A 22414-nucleotide genomic window follows, 5' to 3' on the forward strand; every position below is an offset into this window, starting at 1 on the left:
AGGAAGATGGGTAACTAAAGGTATAGAATATTCATATTCTATCAGAGATGCTTGTTTAGTAGGTTGTAAGTATTTCTTTGTTAAAAAAATAGGGTTCATGGGAGAAGGGAACTTGTCATGAAATAACTGGTGTGATAAAAGTTATCAATAGCAAAAAAAATCATTTTAGAAATTTGTTCTGTCTTGAAATATTAGTGGTCCCCAATTCCTAGACATCTCAGAGGACACCTGGACTCACTAGACTCTGGCTTGAATTCACCTATAAGGACATCCTTCTATGGTCATTGTCAATGAAATTTTGCCACTGAAAAAGACCATAAAGATTTTTTACCCCAATATTTCTCAGTGGTGTGACTAAGGGATTCATGAGAAAATTTCACTCCTAGAAATATTTTTCTTGAAAATAAAAATTCACATTGCTCTCTTCAGTTTACAAAAGGCTTACTATACTTTGTGTTATTCAATGGAAATTTCCAAATAAACGAGCAATTAAACAAAAAATTCACCCAGAAACAAATTGCAGAATTTAGGAGATCAATGAAGAAAATGGAATTAACACATAGAAACAATTTTATGGGAAAAGAAGTTAATGCACATTTTATTAAAATACACAACACATCCATAAAAATATCTGACATTCATGGTCACAAAGGAGGTAAGGATAAATTTAAAGAAGTAGAAGTGCTAAACATGATATTTATAGATCACAAAGCAATTAAAATGAAATAAAGAAAATATTACCAAAAGATATCAATAGAAAACAAAATCTTATTGAATTTTGCCACTAGAAGATATTGTCAAAACAATAGTTTTACATTAAACATAAATATAATAATAGAATAACATGCTAAAAATATGTGGAATGTACCAAAAGCAGGAGTCAGGGTTAAGTTTGTGTCTCAGAATGTATATAGATAGAACAAGGGGGGAAAGGGAAAATCAATGATTGTTTGTCATTTAAAGAAATTAGAAATTGAACAAAGTAATAGACCATAAGTGAAACTGAAATTAAAGAAGTCAGTATAATAGGAAATAAAAAACAACATAATTGATAAATAAAACAAACAGCCAGGTTTTTTTAAGACATGAATCAATAAACCCACTATCAAATTTATTGAAAAGGACAAGGAAAACCAATAATCAATATGAGTAATGAATAAGCAGATCTCAAGACAAATATAAAAGAAAATTAAGCTGTAATGGATTAACCAGGGATGTCAAAATCAAGTAGAATAAGAGATCACAAAACCCATACATCAGGATTTCCTGGTTGTTTATTGACTTAGAAATCCATATATTAACATAATTTATGTTCCATTTTACTTTTATTTTGTCAAACATTTACCAATTGAATTTTAATCTGGTCTGTGATTCCCACCTCTACTAAACAGTTGAAAATGTTTCATTCTATTAGAAGAAAATATAATATAATTCACACAAAAAATGAATTCTTAGATCCTAGGTTTGCTACTTATTTTTTTAAACTGATATGACCTTGCCCATGTAAAATCACTGTCTTAGTTTTTATTTCTCTCATGAAATATCCCTTTCAATTTTAGAAATAGGAAAGTCATAAAGAATGGAAATTGTCAGGAGTCTCTAAAATAATATTTTTTTTGAAAAACAAAAAAGCCCAATGAAAATAGGAAATGAAAGAAGCCCCTGATAATATGTATGTATTTGTGTGTGTGTGTGTGTGTATGTATGTATGTATATAATGGACTAAAAATGGCTGAGTTGAAAATACCCAAAGATTTAATATTGAAACAACCTTGCTTTGTTATAATTGCTTCACTATTTTGGCAGCTAGTGAAGGCCCCTATTACTGAATAATGGGATTTGGATTTGTTGGATGGTTGTGGTCAGAGATTAGCATTTTACCCATTTTATAACTAAATAACCTAGTTGGAGTGAGAAGTTTTGTTTTTTTTTTTTCTTGGCTGACTAGATTTTTAATTCCTTAACATGCTACCAAGAGTGGCTTGGAAGTATTTAGAAAGGGATAAAGTGATAAACAAAAGCTATCCTGGTTTCATCAAAACTAGTTAATGCCATACTAATTTTGTTTCCTTAATTTGACATAGCTACCATAATGGATATACCCTTAGTGTAATGCAGTATAGATGGCATGCCTTGATTTCAAATAATAATTTTCAAATGTTTCATTCTGCCATATTGGAAAGACAGATGTGTATGAGTTAGAATATGGCAGTTAGGTGGATTAAGAATTAGTTGAATGGATTCAAAGTGTAGTCATTAATGGGTTCATGTCAACTTGGCAGGAGTAGTATAATAAAACGCTTGCAAAATCTGCCTATGATCTTTTACTATGTAACATTATTTATCTGAGTTTTGCATAAAATTATAGAGGGTATGGTTATCAAATTTACAAATGGCATAAAGCTAGGAGGGAAAACTAACATACTGGATGGCTGGGTCAGAATCCAAAAAGAATTTGACAGAATAATGATCGAATTAGATGAAAGTTAATGGCCAGAAATGTAATTCTATATTTGGTTCAGTAAGTTAACTTTAGAAAAGAAGAGGCCTAACAAGGCCATATATGTAGGGATTCTTTGGTTTTATTTAATCAGAAACTCAGTATCAGTCAGCAGTATAAAATGGCAGAGTAAAATACTATAACTGTCTTAAGGTTTATAGCAAGAAAAGCAGAGTGGTAATAATGATAGTAATATTTTACTATAACTGCATCAAACCTCTTCTAGAGTTCTACCTGTCTCTTTTGGATGCCATACATTACTAAGGATATTGACAAGGTTAATTTTTAGAATCAGAAGAGCAGAATGTAGAGAGCAATGGATGATATGCTAAAAATATGTGTGATTGGAACTGGGACTATTTATTATGAAAAAGAGAATGCTTAACTACCATATGATTCCTGTCTGTATATAACTTGAAATCTTTTTGTATGAAAATGTTCTTCCACATTTTCTGTTGAGCCCTAGAGGGCAGGTATAGAAGAAGTGTGTGGAAGTTACAAAAAAATAATAATAATTTTTCATGATGATAAAAACATTGCTCCTTAGTGTTGTCTGAAAGTGGAATGGCCTGTGCTAGGATGTTCTGACCTTTCCTTTCTGCAGTTTTTGAAGCCCTGGCTACTTGTTGGGGATGATTTCAGCATTTATTACATTTTTAATTTTTCTGCTTATGAAGGTGGTTACCACACCAAATACTACCCTCACCTCTTGACTTGGTTCCAGGCCAGTACTATCACCTGAAAGCAAGCCTTTTCCAAATTGAATTTCATCATATATTTTAAATTCAGCATGTCCAAAAGAGGATTCATTATCACATTATCGCCTTCTCTACCTCTGCCCCCTCAGTCAAGTCCCACCACTATCTTTCCAGTCATCCATGGTTACAATTTTGGAGCCATCCTTAAATCTTTCTTCTCCTTACTCCTCTATTCAATCAGGGGCCAAAAGCCTTTTTGACTCTTTTCCACTAATGTCTCACACCCATCTCCTTCTATCCATTCACCATCACCACAGTAGTTCTGTAGGTCTGACCTTCATTAACACTCTACTGAACCATTGTAAAAGCCTCTCAATTATACTCCCTGCCTCAAGTCTTCCCTTTCCAATCTATCCCCCACCTGTCTCAAATGCAATATTACTAAAGAACAAACCTGACCTGTAGAGTCTTCAGCTCAAAAGGCTCCAGTAGCTTCCTTTCTCTTCTTATAAGATCAGATATAAAATCTTCTATTTAGCATTGTAAGCTCTTAACAACCTGGCTCTAAATCACATTTCTAGGCTTATTATACCTTATTTCCCTTTCTATTCTGTATAATCCCATAAAATTAACATCTTATTTTTCTTCATATATGACTTTCTTTTTCTTATCTTTGTGCCTTTGTCCTATTTGTCCCCTGTTCCTGGAATGCATCTAATCATGGCCCATGTTTGTTAAAAAGCCTTCTTTTAAAGTTCAAATCAAGTGCTTTCACTTACATTAAGCCCTTCTTTGCTCTTCCCACTTGCTAATAACCTCAAAATGCCTCACTGAGTTTACAATTTATTATTTTAGATAATTTCTTCTTGCTAAGAATCCTTGTTATATCTCCTGACAGAGTGTAAGTAACTTAAGAACAGAAATTGATGGAATTTTTCTTGGTCTTTGTATCTGTCTGCCATGCCTAGCACATCTCCTGCCTGATGGGAGGTACCTATGTTATAGAGTGGATTTTTGTTCAGGTTTGCTTGCAACTATATGAATTCTGAGAGTTCTTTAATTTCTGAGATTTCATGTTACTGTGAAATTCACTTTAGCATGACCAAATATAGCACCCTATTGACCCTAAATTGTGACAGCACTCTGTCTTTCTATTACTATAAATGGACATCACTTTTAAATGGCAGAATTATGAACTTTAAATTGTTTGTCTCAGGATTTTCTCCCAGGACCTAGTGTTGTTAATCTTCCAGAACAATATTTCTTTTGGTTTCATTACTATGTAATAAACTATAAATCACAACATGTAGGTGAAGAATATTGCTGTGAACATAGTTTCTGAAAATAAAGATATTTTGCTAATGGAAAATATTTCATTCAGGAAGATCTGAGAGCCTCTGATTATGGGCTGAGAACTTATCTTCAAAGAGGTTTCTACAGTGTCAGGATTTTCTCCTGTCCCCTAATGAGGCAGATAGCTGTTAAAATTAATTGTTATTAAATAATGCTAGAAAATGTATGAAGTTCTATTTCCTACAACTTTTCTTCCCAGGTATCCCAGACCAACATCTAATTCTAATACTTTCCTTCACCTGAAAGTGATGAAGCATTTTCATACATCCCTCCCATAATCAAGTAATACTGTAAAAGAGTCATGTCCACTGGCAAAATTACAACATAGAGAGGAATTACTTCCTGAGAAGCAAGAAAAGTCCTAAGACCTAGAAAGTAACAAAATAATGTTATTTTTTAAAAATTTGGCAGAGTTTGTAATACCAGATGTCATTTTGAAAGTAACTCAAGTTGAAGTAAATTTTCATGCAACAATTATCTTCCGTAATGCCTCATTTATAAAGTAAGGAGTACAATATAGAGGAAAGAACCTTTGCTTGGAGTCAGTAGATCCAGGTTTAAAGTTTCCTTTGCTGATCTTCCTAAATATGAATAAATAAGTCCCTCTCCTCCCCTTTATAGGTCTCATTTTATCATCTGCAAAATGAAGGTTTTTGAGTAGAAGTTCCCTGTTTCACTCTAAGTGCAAAAGAGATAATAGGGAGGAAAACACAAGCAGGAAGAGAAGTAAGAGAAAGTGATGTCACAAAATCCTAATGAGAAGAATATATCCAGAAAAGAGAGTGATTGACATTGTCAGAGGCTATAGAGAGTTCAAGAGGGATGAAGACTAAGACAATGGCATTAGATTTTCTAATTAAGAAGTTACTGATTATATATAATAGAGTAGTTTCTGTTGAAAGGTGACTGAAAAAGCCAGATTGTAGTAGGGTAAAAATAGAGGGAGAATTGATCAGAGAAATGCAAATTAAAACAACTCTGAGGTACCACCTAACACCTATCAGAGTGGCTAATGTGACAAAAAGGGAAAATGTTGGATGTTGGAGGGGATGTAGGAAAACTGTTGTGAACTGAGCCATTCTGGAAAGCAAAATGGAACTATGCCCAAAGGGCTATAAAACTGTATACCTTTTGATCCAACGGTACCACTGCCAGGTATATATGCCAAAGACATCCAATAAAAGGAAGGACTAATTGGGCTATGGCTAAACAAGCTATGGTATATGATTGTGATGTGATATTATTATGCTATAAGAAATGACAAGCAGAATGATTTCAGAAAAACCAGGAAAAACTTACATGAACTGATGCATAGTGAAGTGAATAGAAGCAGGAAAACGTTGTACACAGTAACAACAATATTATTTGATGAAAAATTGTGAATGACGTAGATATTCTCAGCAATACAATGATCCAAGACAAGAAAGGACTAGTGATGAAGCATACTATCCACCTCCAGAGAAAGAGCAGATATTGATTGAGTATAAACTGAAGTATCCTATTTTTCACTTTCTTTCATTTTTTGTTTTATTTGATTCTTCTTATGCAAAATGACTATTATGGAAATGTTTTACGTAAATGTACATGTATAACCTATATCTGATTGCTTATTGTCCTTGGGAGTGACATAGGTGGGGAGGGAAGGAGGGATAGAATTTGGAATTCCAAACTTTTCATAAAAATGTTTAAAAAGTTGAAAAAAATGGACTGAGAGCAAAGGAAGTGAAGGCATTGGTTGTAGGTAGTTTGTTTTGTTATTAATGTTCTTTCTATTTACGTTGGTGTGTGTATATATGTGTAATATATTTATATACATTGAGAATATTGGTTTACCAGTTCTTTTTAATTTCTTTTGCATACTTTCCTAAAATACTTTGCAAGCTTTCACTAGTTTCTCTTTATTCATCACATTCATTATTTCTTGGCAGACAATAATACTCTGTTCTTTTCATTTACCCTAATGGTTTAGCTATTTTCCTATCTATTGGCACTAAGAGTATCCTTGAAATATGATACATACAATTATTTTTATAAGGATGGCAATACATTGATACTGTCCTTTACCATGGTTCATGTCTGTCATACATACATTGGAGAAGAGCCAAAGGACACAGTTCTTTGTGCCAATAAGAGAATAACAAAGAAATTTAAAATATTATTTTCCATAATAATAGTTATAATGATTCATATGCAATTATAACACAAAGTCCTTTGCAAATACTGATTTTATCCTAAATGCAATCTTAAATGCAAAGACTTTTATAAATACTCATTTTGATTCTTTTTTTTGTTCAGTATTTTATTATTTTCCAGTTATGTATAAAGATAGTTTTCAACATTTGTTTTCATAGGATTTTTAGTTCCAAATTTTTCTCCCACCCTCCCTTCCCTCCTTCCTCACCAAGACAGAAAGCAATCTGATATAGGTTACATGTGTGCAATCACATTAAACATATTTCTGCATTAGTCATATTGTGAAAGAAGAGTCAGAGCACAAGGAAAAAAAAATCTCAAAAAAGAAGGGGAAAAAACCAGCCCAAAAGTAGAAACAGTATGGTTCAATCTGCATTCATAAACCACAGTTCTTTTTTCTGGATGTTGAAAGCATTTTCTATCATGAAGTACTTTGAAATTGTTTACGATCATTGCATTACTAAAAAGAGCCAAGTCTATCACCATTGCTCATCACACAATGTTTCTCTTCCTGTATACAATGTTCTTCTGGTTCTGCTCCTCTCAGTCAGCATCATTTCATGTAAATCCTTCCAGGTTTCTCTGAACTCCTCCTGCTCAATATTACTTTTCACATTGATTTTTTAAAACTTTGTGTTCTAAATTTTCTTCCTCCCTCCCTCCTCGACCCTCCTTATGAAATCAAGCAAGTCAGTATAAGTCATACATGTCCAGTTATGCAAAACATCTTCTTATTAGTCAAGTTGTGAAAGAAAATAGATAAAATAACTTTAGAAAGAGGAGCTAACAAATAAAATTATACTTCAATCTGTATTCAGATACCATCAGTTCTATCTCTATTTATAGTTTGCATTTTTCATACTGATAGCACCCTACTCATCATTTCTTTCAGTTACTATTGTTAAATGTATTACCCTCCATCTTATTCCCTCCCCTTGATATTTACTCTATTTTCTATCTTCCTGCACCCTATCCCTTCCTCAAAAGTGTTTTTCTTTTTAATGCTCCCTCTCCCAATCTGCTCTTCCTTCCATTGCCTCTTTCCCACCTTATTCCCTTCTGCTCCCACTTTCCCACAGGGCAAGATATATTACTATACCCTCTTGAATGTGTATGTTATTCCCTCTTTGAGCCAATTCTGATGAGATTAAGGCTCACTCACTCCCCCACACCTTCCCCATCTTCCCCTCTACCCCATAAGCTTTTTCTTGTTTCTTTTATGTGAACTACTTTCCCCCAATCCACCTTTCCCTTTCACTTTCTTCCCATGCATTCCTCTTACTCTTTAACTTTATTTTGAAGATGTCATCATGGGTCAGCTAGGTGACACAGTGGACAAAGCACCAGCCCTGGACCCAGGAAGCTTCAAGCACACATCTGGCCCCAGACATAAGCTACCCCACCCTGCCTTCCCCACAAAAAACAAGAATAAACAAAAATAAATGCTTTACAGATATCATCCCTTCATATTCAATTCAAACCTGTGCCCTCTAACTATATTCCTTTCAGCTGCCCTAATACTGAGAAAGATCTTATGAGTTAGAAGTATTATCTTCCCATGTGGGAATGTAAACAGTTTAATCTTTTAATATCCCTCATGATTTCATTTTCCTGTTTACCTTTTTTATGCTTCTCTAGGGTCTTGTATTTGAAAGTCAAATTTTCTATTCAGTTCAGGTCTTTTCATCACAAATGCCTGAAAGTCCTCTTTTTCATTTAAGTCCCATTTTTCCCCTGAAAAATTATACTGTTTTGCTGGGTGGGTAAGTTTTGGCTGTAGTCCCAGTTCCTTTGCCCTGTGGAGTATCATATTTCATGCCCTCTGGTTCTTTAAGATAGATGCTGCTAGATCTTGTGTTATCCTGACTGTAGCTCCACAGTATTTGAATTCCTTTTTTCTAGCTGCTTGCAATATTTTCTCCTTGACCTGGGATCTCTAGAATTTGGCTATAGTATTCCTGGAAGTTTTCCTTTTGGGATCTCTTTCAGGAGGTGATTGGTGGATTATTTCAATTTCTATTTTGCCTTTTGCTTCTAGAATATCAGGGCAATTTTCCCTGATAATCTCTTGGAAGATGTGGTCTAACATCTTTTTTTGATCATGGCTTTCAGGTAGTCCAATGATTTTCAAATTATCTCTCCCGGATCTATTTTCCAGGTCAGCTGTTTTTCCAAGGAGATATTTCATATTGCCCTCTATTTTCTTAATTCAATTGGATTTGCTCTACTATGTCTTGGTTTCTCATTAAGTCACTATCTTCCATTTGTTCAATCCTAATTCTTAGCAATTATTTTCTTCAGAGAGCTTTTTTATCTCCTTTCCCATTTGGCTTTTCAAGCCAAATGTTCTCATGACTCTCCTGCATTGCTCTCATTTCTCTTTCCATTCCTTCCTCCATCTCTCTAAATCTTCCTTCTATCTCTCCTACTTTCTCATCAAAGTCCCTTTTGAGCATTTCCATGGCCTGACATCAATTCATATTTTTCTTGGAAGCTTTGGACGTTGGAGCTTTGACTTTGTTATTATCTTTTCTGAGGATGTATTTGGGTCAACCCCTCCCCCAAAGAAGCTGTCTATTGTCTGTTGTCTTTTTTGCCTACTCATCTCAGCCTGGAAGCAAATGTCTGATTGAATCTGATTCTCTATGGTCGGAAGCTTGGTGTGCCTGTGTCGGAAGCTTGGTGTGCCTGTGCTCTTCCCCCACTGGGCTACCACCACTCAATTTAGCCCACTGGTTCAGAACCAGGGCACTTTGCCCCACCTCCAGCAGAGACTGCAGCCACTTCACCCTGGCCAACTACCGAACCCCCTCACCAGTTGGTGAGCCAAGCCTCAGAAGAAGCTACTGGCACTGAAGACTCCAAGGCACTGGAAGCACTGTCTGTTCTTGGCTGGGTCTGGACTACATGCTGGGCTCCTCCCTCAGCCATCTTTGGCTGGAAAATAGTCTCACTCTGTTCTTTTGTGCATTATGCTGCTCAGGGGTTTTTTATGGCATTATTTGGGAGTGAGTGGATGGGTTTATCTGGAACTTGCGAGAGTCACAGCCTCTCCTCCTCCATCTTGACTCCACCCCCCATTTTAATTATTTTTTAAAATCCCCCTAAATTCAGTGTTATTATTATCTCATAAGGAAACTGAACAGCAAACAAAAATTAAGTGTCTTTCTTAGCATAACATGTTTAGTAAGTATTCTGTATTCCAGGTCTAGTCCTCTATCCACTGCATCAACCAATTCCCAAATTTCTGCTTTGTTCCTCAACCAGGAAGAAATGAGAGTTCCAGAAAAGAGCCAGGAAGACCTGCACCTCTAAGTTTCACTCACTACTTCTACTCTAGGCTGGTCACATTCTTCTAGTCATCTTACTTATTGTTTATTCTTCAGCTCCTACCTCTTGTGAATAAGAAATCATATCATATATCTCAAGCTCTATCAGATTTGGAAGAATATTGTGGGATTCCCAACAACCTTTTTTCCCAAAAAAGCACATCATTTTGAAGAAAAGAATTCAGAAAGCTTTTTCCTTACACTATCATGATGTGTTCAAGGCCATGGAGCTGAAGTAAGGAAATATGACCTTGTTCAAAAACAGCATTCTCCTTGATATGGTCTCCCTCTAAGACTATCATTTCCTGATACATTTTGTTCTGTAAAGGCTAAGTTTAAAGTACCATCTATCATAGTTATTATTTTTATCATTATCATTATCATTATTTTTATTTTAAAAACTTGAACTTGTTCACTCAGTATCAGTTGTTCATTATAATATTGTCTAAAGTTCCTGAGGTAGCAAGTACTCCCATCCCTGCTGGCGAGTTGATACTTTAACAATTGGAATGACGCCACCTGTTGGAGACTTACTGTAGGAAGCTCCAACATGAGGAGAGGGCTTCTGAGGGCAGGACCATGCAGCTTTTCTTTGGCGTCAGGAAGTGATGTTGGCTGGTGGGAGGAAGAAGGGGGAGGCTGGCGCTCTGACTCGCTCTTTTTCCTGAGGACTCTAGTGGAGAAGGGAGCTAGAAATGTGCTCTCCCTTTAATAAATAGATGAATCTAGGTCTTTCTCTTTCTCTTTACCAAATTCTTATTCTCCTTAATAAATGCTTAAAAGTCTAACTCTTGCTAAAGCTTATAATTTATTGGCAACCACTCATTAGATATTTTAGACAGTATAGCTAGAATTTTAGCCCTTACAATACCATTCCAGCAATCATTGACACTGGGTGAGTCTTGTTGTTGTTGTTGTTCTATCTGAATTCCAGTTAGCTTTGTTCTAAAATTGGAATAAAACTACTTGTTCTTGTTTGACTGAGATAGTTATTCTAGAAACATTTTGTAAACCTTAAAATCCTACAGAAAATTCAACCAGTAAGACTTTTATTATTGTAATTGAATCAGTAAACATTTACTGAACATTTGGCATTGTAGAAGATGCAAATTTAAAGCCCTATTCTCTTCCTTCAAGGTACTTAATAGTTTAATAAGGGAGATAAGATGTACAGAAATAGTTATAATGCAATATATGCCAAAATTGCCTTGAGAGAGCTTAGGGGGGGGAAGGGAAAGAGTGTATGAAAGTGAAGAAAGATCACTTCTGTCTAAGGTGATCAAGAAAATTTCATGAAGAAGCCTATTGAAGCTGGTCTGTGAAGGATGGATAAAACCTAGAGAGGGAAATGATGATGGTGAGGTAAAATATGTTTTCCTCTGAGAAGCAGCAGTACGAGCATCCAGTGGTTCAAATGACATCAACATGTTCATATTTTCATGTAGTACTTCAACTTGATTTTAAGCTCATTGAGGACAAGAACTCTATTTATTTTGTCTTTGCACTCCTGCACAGTTCCTGACGTGTAGTAGATACTCAATTAAATCTTGTTCATTGATAGCTTTCAATTGTCTCCCCCCCATCAGATTCCCAGTATTTACTGATTGTGACTAGTGTACCCAATTATTTTTGTAGAAAAAAAAGATTACAAGTATTTTGCCTGTTTTCTTATTGTATGACCATGACTATTTCACCTCTCAGTGCTTTAGTTGCTTTTTCAGAAAATAGGAATAAAAATAACTTCTCTGTCTGAAGTATTACAGTTCTGTTGGATCAATTCCTAATGTTCCTTCTGGTTCTAAAAGCAATGATTTGTTATATGTCATCAGCAACATGCTCCTCAGTTTCTTTGTAAATTGTCAAAAAATATAACCTTTGTTTTTCTCAAAAGAAATTATGAAGTACTACAGTTTTGAGTAGTAGAGGGAAGGTATCTCTTGATAGCACTGATTTGTACAAAAGAATTCCTCTTTTCTTGCTATGATTCCTTACATGAAAAGCTCCTGCCCTATTTCCTGCAGCATTTTCTTTTTTGTCGTCATATTCATAATATGAGGCTTTCATTTTTCAAACTTATGATTATTAATAATACCATGTCCTGAATGAAATAAATACCTATTTCCTAGACAAACCATTGTTCCCAATACTGAGTGACCTATTTCAGGAGTGACATTCACAATGATGGGGGTAAGCTTCTGCAAATTAGATTTTATCATTCAAGGTAATTAAGGATGTTTTACTTTCTTTATATGATAGCCTGTCTGCTATTTTTATGATTGTCTTCAAGGATACATTTGGGAACAGTAAAGGTGTGCACAGTGATGAAAGGGTGGTACAGAGAGATTGAACTTGATTTAATGGAAGGAAGGGATATTTAGCACCACCTAACAGTGAAATGGTGTACTTGACTAGAATTTCTCATTAATTGAAATATTCAGAGGCTGAAAGTCCTTAATGTTGGAGATGCTACAAAATGGAATATTTTGTGGGACAGGTAATTATACAAGTTTACCTCTGATCAACCATCCATCCAGCCCTGAGATCCATGATTTTATGTTTAAATTCTTATATGTCAAACATTCTTTTGGATGCATCTTGCCACATGTTACCATAAGGATCCTAGAAGTCTCAGTGTCCAAAGCTTTGTAGGAGTTAGTACAAAACTTGTAAAGCCTTCTATTTTCCACATAGTTTTCGTACCACTTTTGATTGTTCTCAAAAGTTTCATTTCCTTTTAATCTCTTTACTCCTTCATTTACTGGTATAGATTGCTAAAATTAAGTTAAGATTCTGACTGAAAGAACCCTTTTATTGTATGTTACCGAATATGTATCTCTGAGTGAGTATATATAAGTGAGACTAGGAAAATATGATAGAAAGAACACTGTATTTGAAAACAGATTTGAATTCTGACATTAATACTCAATATCTGTGTGACCTTGACAAAATCACTTAACTTCTGTTTACCCATATGTAAAATGAGAGAATTGAACTAGGTATCTTCTGGGGTCTCTTCAAATACTGCATTGTATGATGTGATGATGCAGGAAAAAATAACACAGAATGAAAAGCAACAACACTGTGGTATTTGTGGACAGACATTTTTCTATTATCTGGTCAATTCAAACTACTGTACTGCATTTTTGCTCCATTTTAAATTGCCTTGGTTCTGCTCATACTATTAGATTCCTAAGGAGTAAGGAGTTAAATCATCAGTTAAGAGATAGAAGGAAGATGGCATCTGATTGATTAGCCTTGAAATACTCTGTTCATTTAAAATAGCAAACAGAACAAGGCACTTCTCAACATCCAAGAACCAGAGATAAAATTCTATTTTATTCCTTTGGTCTCCTTATATTCTCATACACTAATATAAAATAATTAATCATTGTACAGCCTTGGCGGGAGGATACAAATCTTCCCGGGATGGGTTGGCTGCATCCAGCTCCAAGAAAAGAGCCTGTGTGCTATTTGACAAATTGACTGCTGATGGTTTGTTCAGAGCCCTCGTTATTCATCTTGGTTTTCATCTTGGAAGGATGAGGATTATTCTGTATGCTAGGCACACTCAAGCAGGTAATGACAAATCAAGAAAGGGCCTAGGATTTATTTTAGCCCATTTGAATACAAATGCAATTGAGACGAAATATTTTTTGTTTCAGGAGATGCTGCTACATAACCCCTTTTCAACAATTGGGCAGGCCGACAAAGAGTAGAAAGAAACCCGTAGCTGAATTGTGCTGGATGCAATTACTTGCACTCGTTCCTTGGATGTACTGCAAGTTTTTAACATTATGTAATGCAAAGTCTATACGCTCATCATCAGGATCTGGAGGAAATAGTCTTTTGAATGAAGGGTGCTGTGTTGGCCTTTTTCAAGACATAGTAGTATGTCACCAATTAGCATGATGTCATTGTCCTCTTTTTCGGTTTCATAGGTAGTGATGAAGGGGCAGCTATGTGGTGCAGTGGCTAAAACACCAGCCGTGGATTCAGGAGGACCTGAGTCCAAATCTGGCCTCAGATATTTGACACTTACTAGTTATGTGTCCCTTTAACCCCCATTGCTCCAGAAAAAAAAATATGCAGTGATGGACATTGAGTCAGGAAAATATGCATCAAGTTTTACCTCTGCTACTTTCATGCTATGGCCAAGTCACTTGAGGTCTTTGAACCTCTGTTGCATCATCTGTAAGGCAGTCATAACAGTTCTTATTATTCCTACTTGCCATGGCCAATGTGAACCTCAAATGACAACATTTGTAAAGTTCCCTATAACCGTTCATGAACTAAATGACTTTCTTTTCTTTTCTTTTTTTGTGAGGCAATTGGGGTTAAGTGACTTGCCCAGGGTCACACAGCTAGTAAGTGTTAAATGTCTGAGGTCAGATTTGAACTCAGGTCCTCCTGAATCCAGGGCCGATGCTCTATCCACTGTGTCATCTAGCTGCCCCTAGATGACTTTCAGTACTTATTCTTTCCTAATACATTCTCTTGATTCCAGAAATGACCCTATTAGTAACCTATTCCTTTGGCTTCATTTTATTGAGATTTCTTTTTTTTACAATGCAAAAGCACCTGAGATAAGGTGGTATATGAGATTTTCAGAGAGGATTAGCACTTCTGATGTGGAGACCTGCTGAGCCATTTGCAGTGTAATGATTGGAATGATGCCACCTACTGGAGACTTGCTGTGGGAAAGCTCCACCATGAGGAAAATGCCTCAGAGGGCAAGGCCATGTGGCTTTTCCTTGGCATCAGGAAATGACGTTTTGCTCATGGGTGCTGTCTATCAAGGCTACCAGCCAATCAACTTGAGGAGCCTCCTATTTTCTGGGAGGAGACAGGAAGGAGGAAAGAGAGCCTGCGCAGAGAGCTCTCGCTCTTTTGGGTTCCTGACTTGATGGTGGTGGTGGCAGCAGAGGACTTCACAGGAAATTTGAGGAAAGATAGGAATGCCAGGCTGTTGGAATTCTGTTCTCAATCTTTTTCTTTCTATTTTTCAATAAACCCTTAAAAACCTAAACTCGTTTTATCAGTGATTTTAGTCAGTTTTCCCCAAAACTGGGGGAACAGATTAGAATCCACATTTAGAATCTTAATTTACACAGCAGGCCTATTCATCCACCCTTGGTGTCCATTTCACCCAACTCTCACTAGCACACACAGTGGCTACATGCCCGTAAAATTGTCTCCACAGATGGGCTAAACCTGATTGAGGATAAGTGACAGGCCTCAAACCTGTCAGTGAGTTAGAAAGATCTATCCCCAAGCATGTGAAGACTTTCCCCAGGAGAAGGTGCAGATGAAAACAATTTATTCCAATGGCCATGCACACAGCTAAAGCAGGCTCTTTTGAGACTTAGAGCTTCGTCAGACATCAAGGGTGCCAAGATCATCCTCTGCATCTTGGGCCATTGCCAGTCATTTTGATTTTTGTCTTCCATAGGACTTTGATGATTTTGGAAGAGAAAGTGAGGTGACAACTTTGTGTAGCTCTGCCTCACTTAAATCCAATTTGCAAGCAAGTCAAAACATCATCCTATGTTGACATTGGTCCTCTTTGAAAATTAAGGATGAACAACGACACCTGGGATGATGTAGGAAGTGGTTATTAATTCCAATATCAAATACTTGCTGATACTTGAATGAACTATAGGAAACATGGCAAGAATTGCAGGAGGTAAATAAGTAGTTATACATACACTCTTCTTTTTCAATTCTGTGTTGTATATGGTTATGATCTTTTTTGCTGATCATTAAGTTCAGAACCAAAAAAATAAGTTTTAAACAAGGAATACTTAGACTTTAAAGCACTAGCCAGTGTCTCCAGAATCATTAAATCATAATAACTCCCACAAATAGGAATTATTTGCAAAAGGTAGAGCAATGGCAATTATCTCTGCTGATCAAGACACCAAGAATCTAAATAGCAACGAACCCTAATCCCTAAATCACACAATATTAATTCCTCCAGCACCCAAGTTCAGGACGGGTACATAACCCAATTTACTGCCTTGTGTGTTTTGTTGTTGTTGTTTCTTCTTCATTCTCAAAGAGGACCATGACACTGGGGTGATGTCATGACTTCCAGTGAATTGGATTTAACTGAGGCAGGGCTGTGAAAGGTCACCACCTTCACTGTTTCCTCCAGAGCCATCTGGGTCCAGTGGAAATATATATATCAGGACAACTGGAGATAGCGCCAGGTTTTTTTTTTTTAAGTCACTTGGGATTAAGTGATTTGCCCAGGGTCACACAGTATCCGAGGTGAAATTTGAACTCGGGTCCTCCCAACTTTAGGACCAGTGCTCTATGCATTGGGCCACCTAGCTTCCCCTGTGTCTTCTGTTATCCAATTAATTGCTTCTATAGTTTTTCATTACTTACTCTGTCCTTTCCCTCATCCTACCATTCTCTGCCAACCAGCAGTAGATCTCTATTTTTCCTTCCCTCTAATGGCATAGGGAAAGGCATACAAAGTTGGAATGTTCTCTTGGGGAATTAGAGAATGCTGTTTCTCAGGCAAAAATTAATAAATAAAAGCACAGATGGGACAGGTTTCCATTTGTGGGGACAGCTTTATCAGGAATGAATGAATGAATGAATGAATACTGGGATCAATCTTTTTCCACAGGTGACTGAATCCCCCATATCTGAGAGTTGGGTAAGTCTGCTTTGAATTCCATCTCCTCTCCTCTTGGACCAGCCATCAAAGGAGATAGGATGAGATCATGAGCAATAGGGGAATGCAAGGAAAATAGACTAAAAGGACCAGATATATGTAGACAATCAAGCCCTATTTAAAACCTATGTCACAGGCTAAAAAAGCAAAGATACTTAAACAGAATGATAATAGGGACACCAAAACATCTAAATAACTATAAAAATTTCCAAATAAATATTGTAAAATTAGGGAAAGGGGAATTGATAAGATAGGGGCCCTTCAGGGATCTTTAAAATTGCCTCAGAATCACAAATGGATATTACCTAACATTTTTAGAAAGCAGTAAGATCCTTTAAATTTTTTCTTTTTATGTGTCCTCACATTGTACAATTTCTTTTACCTTACCAAAATTTTTTTTCTTGAGAATATTTTGTTTTAGTCCCTTTCTTCCAGAAATAGAATAAAAATATCATCATTTCCCATCAGCTGTTTCAGTGCTATTGTTGTTAACATTGCTGCCATTCCTAATGCTCTTGTTTTTAACCTGATTTTAAACTTTTAGCTCTCTATTTTTAGATTTCTTTTTTTTTCTCTTTGGGCAGAATTTTATTTTGTTACTAGTAGCTTCTACAGTTGCTATATTTGTTTACTGTTGTATTTTTGTTGACTGGGGCTTTTGAAAATCAAATATCTGTTCATAAATTTGTTTCCGTTTTAGTAATCCTTCAAATTCATTTTGAAACATCCCTTTTTTAAAATCAGTGATTCAGGTTTGTCGGTCATGTTTCCTTCATTTGCATCTTGAGTTCATTTACTTTTCAGAACACTTAGTTCCATTCTCATTGTTTCTGCTGGGTGCAGAAAAAAAATTGCATTTTAACTTTTCTTTATGTTTGAAGGTCTTTCTCATTGTAACTTTCAGGTTTTATTGTTACTCATTGCAAATGTTAAATTCAATTGCTCTATTCTTGGAGTTTGCATTATAGACTTTTTTTTTTTGGTGGGGTAATGAGGGTTAAGTGACTTGCCCAGGGTCACACAGCTAGTAAGTGTCAAGCATCTGAGGCCAGATTTGAACTCAGGTACTCCTGAATCCAGGGCCGGTGCTTTATCTACTTGCATTATAGACTTTTTAAAATGATTCTGTGGTTTCTATTAATTTTGATTTTTATGTTCAGAAATTTGGGGCATGGTTCTTATTTATTGCATTTTAGTGTTCAGGTTTTTTCTCTTGTCATGTTGTTCTAGAATACCTTTAATCCATCAATTGTCTCAATTTCTCTTTTAATTTCAGATTAATAATCTGTGTTTGTATGCAGATCATATGCTCATTTAACATCATTAATTTTGCTTTTCTTCCAAATTGCTGTCTACTTCTGTTTATTTGTTTTCCTAATCATTAATTTTTCCCTTCATTGAAATTTGTCATGGAAGATTGTTTTTTTTAATTATATTTTGCTTGGTTAGGGGTTTTCCCAGTTATGCTTCCAAAATTCTTATTTCTTTCTTGAACCATTCAGTATCATGTTATTATGTCTTTCTTTGCTCTCTTAGGAATTGATAGTAATCTCTGGCTCATCAGGTATTGATGAGTTTTATTTTCCGATATCTATTTAGGGATGTTTGGCCTTGTTTAGATGTAATGTCCATCTTGCTCTTAGTTTCCTCTTCTTTCTTTATCTGTGTGTTCTCATGGTTTTTATGAATATTATTTGTTTTGAAATCTTCAATACCTTGATTCTTTTTTCCTTGTATTCTTTTGTTCACTTTATTACTTCTCTTTTGATGGCAGATCTCCTAAGGACTAAGTCTGAAAGCTAACTTTGCCACAGGCTCTGCCCAAATTATAATTTCACTTTTTTTGTAATATTAGTCGCTTGCTATGCCTACTGTTTTATTCCAACTTGAAGAAAGTATTCATTAAACAAATGGCTAAGATTTCTGAATGATCACTATGTATTTGGCTTCTTTCATTTCTTATTCTGAACCATATTTCTAGATGCTATTTTTTGTCATCTTCCATGCTCTCCACATTAAAGTCTTGACCAGCCAAGTTATATGCTTACTTGATTTTACTTTGTCTACTATCTCTTTAATTTCCCAAATGGCTATATTCCTTTGGCCTGTGATCCAGAATGCCCCTCTGTTAAATAGTTTTCTTCTCTACCTTTTTTTTGTTTCCTTTTTGGTATATTGTGTTCCTCTGTTATAAGTTCCTTGAGGTCAGGGATTGCCTTTTTTCCCAACTTTGTTTCATCAGCATTTATCACCATGCTTGACATATAGTTGGTATTCAACTAATTTTATTGACTGAATATCTGACTAGAGACTATAGAATTTTATAGAACTTTATAGAATTTCTTTATTTCTACATTATTTGTAACACATACACTGTATGTTTATACACTGTAATCACCTTCAGTGTAGTCTCTTTACCTATGGTCATCATGGTTAAGTGTTCAATGAAGTATTGTTTTCTTCTTGTACTATGAAACCCATTCCTTCATTTACCTTTTGGTAACTAATCTTGGAGTCCTCTTTCCATTTATCTGTATCATCCTTATGGCTTTTTGTTTCATTCCAAAAAATGTTAACGTGAAAATAGTTAAGTTCCTCTATCAATATATTACTTCATTAGTTAATTAAAATAATTTTCATAATGTAACAATGATTATGTTAATGTTGATATACAATATAAACACAGTAATTGTCTACTCTTTCAGCCCCCTTTCAAAGATAATTATCAACCTTGCATAAGCATAAGCAGACCACACCATAGTAAGGATCATTTTATAATTTTAATCTGTTTCATGATATATCATGGCCAAATGATTCTTTGTTTATTGGACAATGCCTACTTGGCTAGGCTAGTACTCAGACAAAACACAAGGGATGTTACTACCCTGGAAGCCTTTCCAATTGGTAGACCTTTCCAGAGTTTACATTATGCTGACAATATTAGAAAAGTGAAAATGATTTACATAGTTCATTGAATCTTATGTAAGATCATAACCTATCCAACCTCATCCTGACAAGGAGAATCTCAGTATATAATAGACTAAAACAAAAATAAACTGATAAAGCCATTTTGCCGTTTTAGTGGACTGAAAATTCAATATGACTGAAGATTATGACATTAAAGTTTCTATAATTTATTTTTACCACATTATGACTCCAGTGTCTATTTGGATGGTAGTCACAACTCTTCTATATTTTTTTCCTTTTCAGACCACATTTGAACTAATGTTTTCTGTTCTCAGTACCACATTTTAGGAAAAATACTGACAAACTGATGGACAATTAGTATAGTAGCATCCATTCCATGAGAAAACTGATAGAATTAATAGCCAGTTATAAGCCAGAAGAAGAGATGACTTATAGGGGACATGATTGCTGAAGGGATGTCATATGCAAGAAGAGTTAGACAGGTTCTCCTTCGCTCTAAATAGCAGAAATAGAAATAGTAGGCAAAAGTTTCTGGGAGGCACTACTAGTGCTGTATCATACATAGTCACTTCTCTATCCCATTCTAATTAGAAAGACTTAAGGAGATTTTGTACATGAAGGAGGGAGATCACGCAGATAGTAAGGCGTTTTGGTAAATGTATATGCTCATCTAATTTCAGGGTTACATGGTAAGTAAGGACAATAATGATTAAGATTGTAATAGTTCATACAAAGTCCCCATTTAACAACAATTCTCTGTGTTAAAACTGAGCAATTATAATTACCTATAGAATCAGCTGTAATCTGACTGACCTGCAGACTAAGAGAATTTACTCACTTATTTCTACATTGGCAACCTGTGGCAGAGCCCAGAGAATACCCCGACTATACTTACCCTTAGCCAAGTTTTCTTTCTGCCCCAGCATACTTTCTACATCCATATTATAATCACACAATTGCTTGGGTCACTCTCCTGCTTGCTCATTGGATGGAATCTAGAGAACTTACATTCAATTCTTAGTTCTGTCACTTGTATTTGACTTTGGGAGTATCACTTGGCTTTTCTAACCCTCAAGTTTTACCATCTGCAATGAGTAAGCTTTAGATTAGATGACCTTTAAGATCACTCTTAGCTGTAAATCTAGAATCCTATGTATAGCATGAGCTGAAAATTCTGAATTTTCAACATGGATTCAGCCCATCTACTCAAAAGAGGTTTATGACTCCAGGGAATGCCAGGAAATGTTATTATTATGCATGAGAGAGGCAGAGATTTTTAAAAGGTGACCATCACAAAGCACCCTAGACTGCCTTGGAGAAGGTTCAGCAACAAGGACTACATTCTGTTTCTTAGGGAATGGATTCACCTGCATATTTTGCATTACATCAAGTTAAGAACTGAATTCTTTAATCTACTTGGCCTATGATTATGCATTGGCATGCTGGGGATATTTCGTGGTGGTGTCATTGGGGGAGCCAATTGCTTTATCAATATCAGAATAAGGAAAATGGGAAAGGTGTGTCAATTAGTTTGGGGTAGTCCATTTCAATTGAATATAAACTCCTGGAAAGCTGAGGCTATTTTTTTCTTTATCTCCCCAATGCCTCGAGCAGTGCCTTTCCTACAGCTAGTAATCAATAAATTCCTATTGAGTTGACTTTAAAAAGATTCAGAGTCTATCAAATAAACATTCCTGATAGACAAACCAGTTCCATAAACTCTTTCTGTCAGAAAATATATAATATTAAGGAAGCTTAATCTTCCCTGTAAGCCTAGATATAGTGGATAAATAGGTTAGAAACCTTAATTCTCATTAAGACTCCAAAAAGTGATTTAGCTTCTTGGAGTCTTAATATAAACGTTGTTTGGGGAAATTTGTTTATTTGAGGAGCTGCATTTTCTTTCGATTTATTTTTCCTCATAAGTAGTTGTAATATAACTAAAAAGGTAGTTAGCATCATTAAGTCAATTATCTGAATATATTATTTAAAATGATCTGCATAGTTTTGTTTTGTTTTTTAATTTTTTATTTTTTTCAAGTTTGGAAAAACTTTAATGTAACCTTAGGGGAAAGTTTCTTTATAAGCCAGGGGATTTTTTTTTACTTTTTATATAAGAATCTTGATTTAGTAGACCTCCAAATATTTAAAAGAATATGATTTAGCTGGAGTTGAGAGGGGATGATTCCAGTCATTATGGATAGCCAGAGAAAAATCCTGAGATCTGAGAAATAAGAGTATCTTTTTCATGCAACAACCAGGATGTCAGTGTCATGGATGGAAGAGCACATGGTGGAAAAATAAGGTTTAAGAATCTGGAAAGGTAGGTTGGGTTTATGTTATAAAGGGCTTTGAATGCCAGACTGAGTGATTTGTATTTGATCCAGCAGATAATAGCCACTGGATTTTATATATTATAGGTGTGACATGATCAGACCTGCACTTACAGCAAATCACTTTAAGAAGCTGAATGGTGAATGGATTTGAGTGTGGAGAGACTTATGGCTGACCCATCAACAAGTTATTGCAGTGGTCCCAGTGAGAGGTGATGAGAGGCTGCATTAGAGTTGGGCAATGTCAGTGGAGAGAATGGGATGTATTTGAGAACTGCTGCAAAAGTAAAATTTACAGATGTTTGTAAAAGATTGATTATTTGTTTGAGAGAATGTGAGCACATGACGATAACTGCTTGGTTGTGATCCTGTGTGTCTTGGAAGATAGTTTTGCC

General features: G+C 35.5%; 1 protein-coding gene across 2 annotated transcripts in view; it reads left to right on the forward strand.

The window, feature by feature from the left end:
* FSTL4 (follistatin like 4) overlaps positions 1-22414 on the forward strand; it is an 878789-nt gene that overhangs the window by 627584 nt on the left and 228791 nt on the right. The gene's annotated exons all lie outside the window — the stretch shown is intronic.

The sequence above is a fragment of the Dromiciops gliroides genome, chromosome 2, assembly GCF_019393635.1.
Source record: "Dromiciops gliroides isolate mDroGli1 chromosome 2, mDroGli1.pri, whole genome shotgun sequence".
NCBI lineage: Eukaryota > Metazoa > Chordata > Mammalia > Microbiotheria > Microbiotheriidae > Dromiciops > Dromiciops gliroides.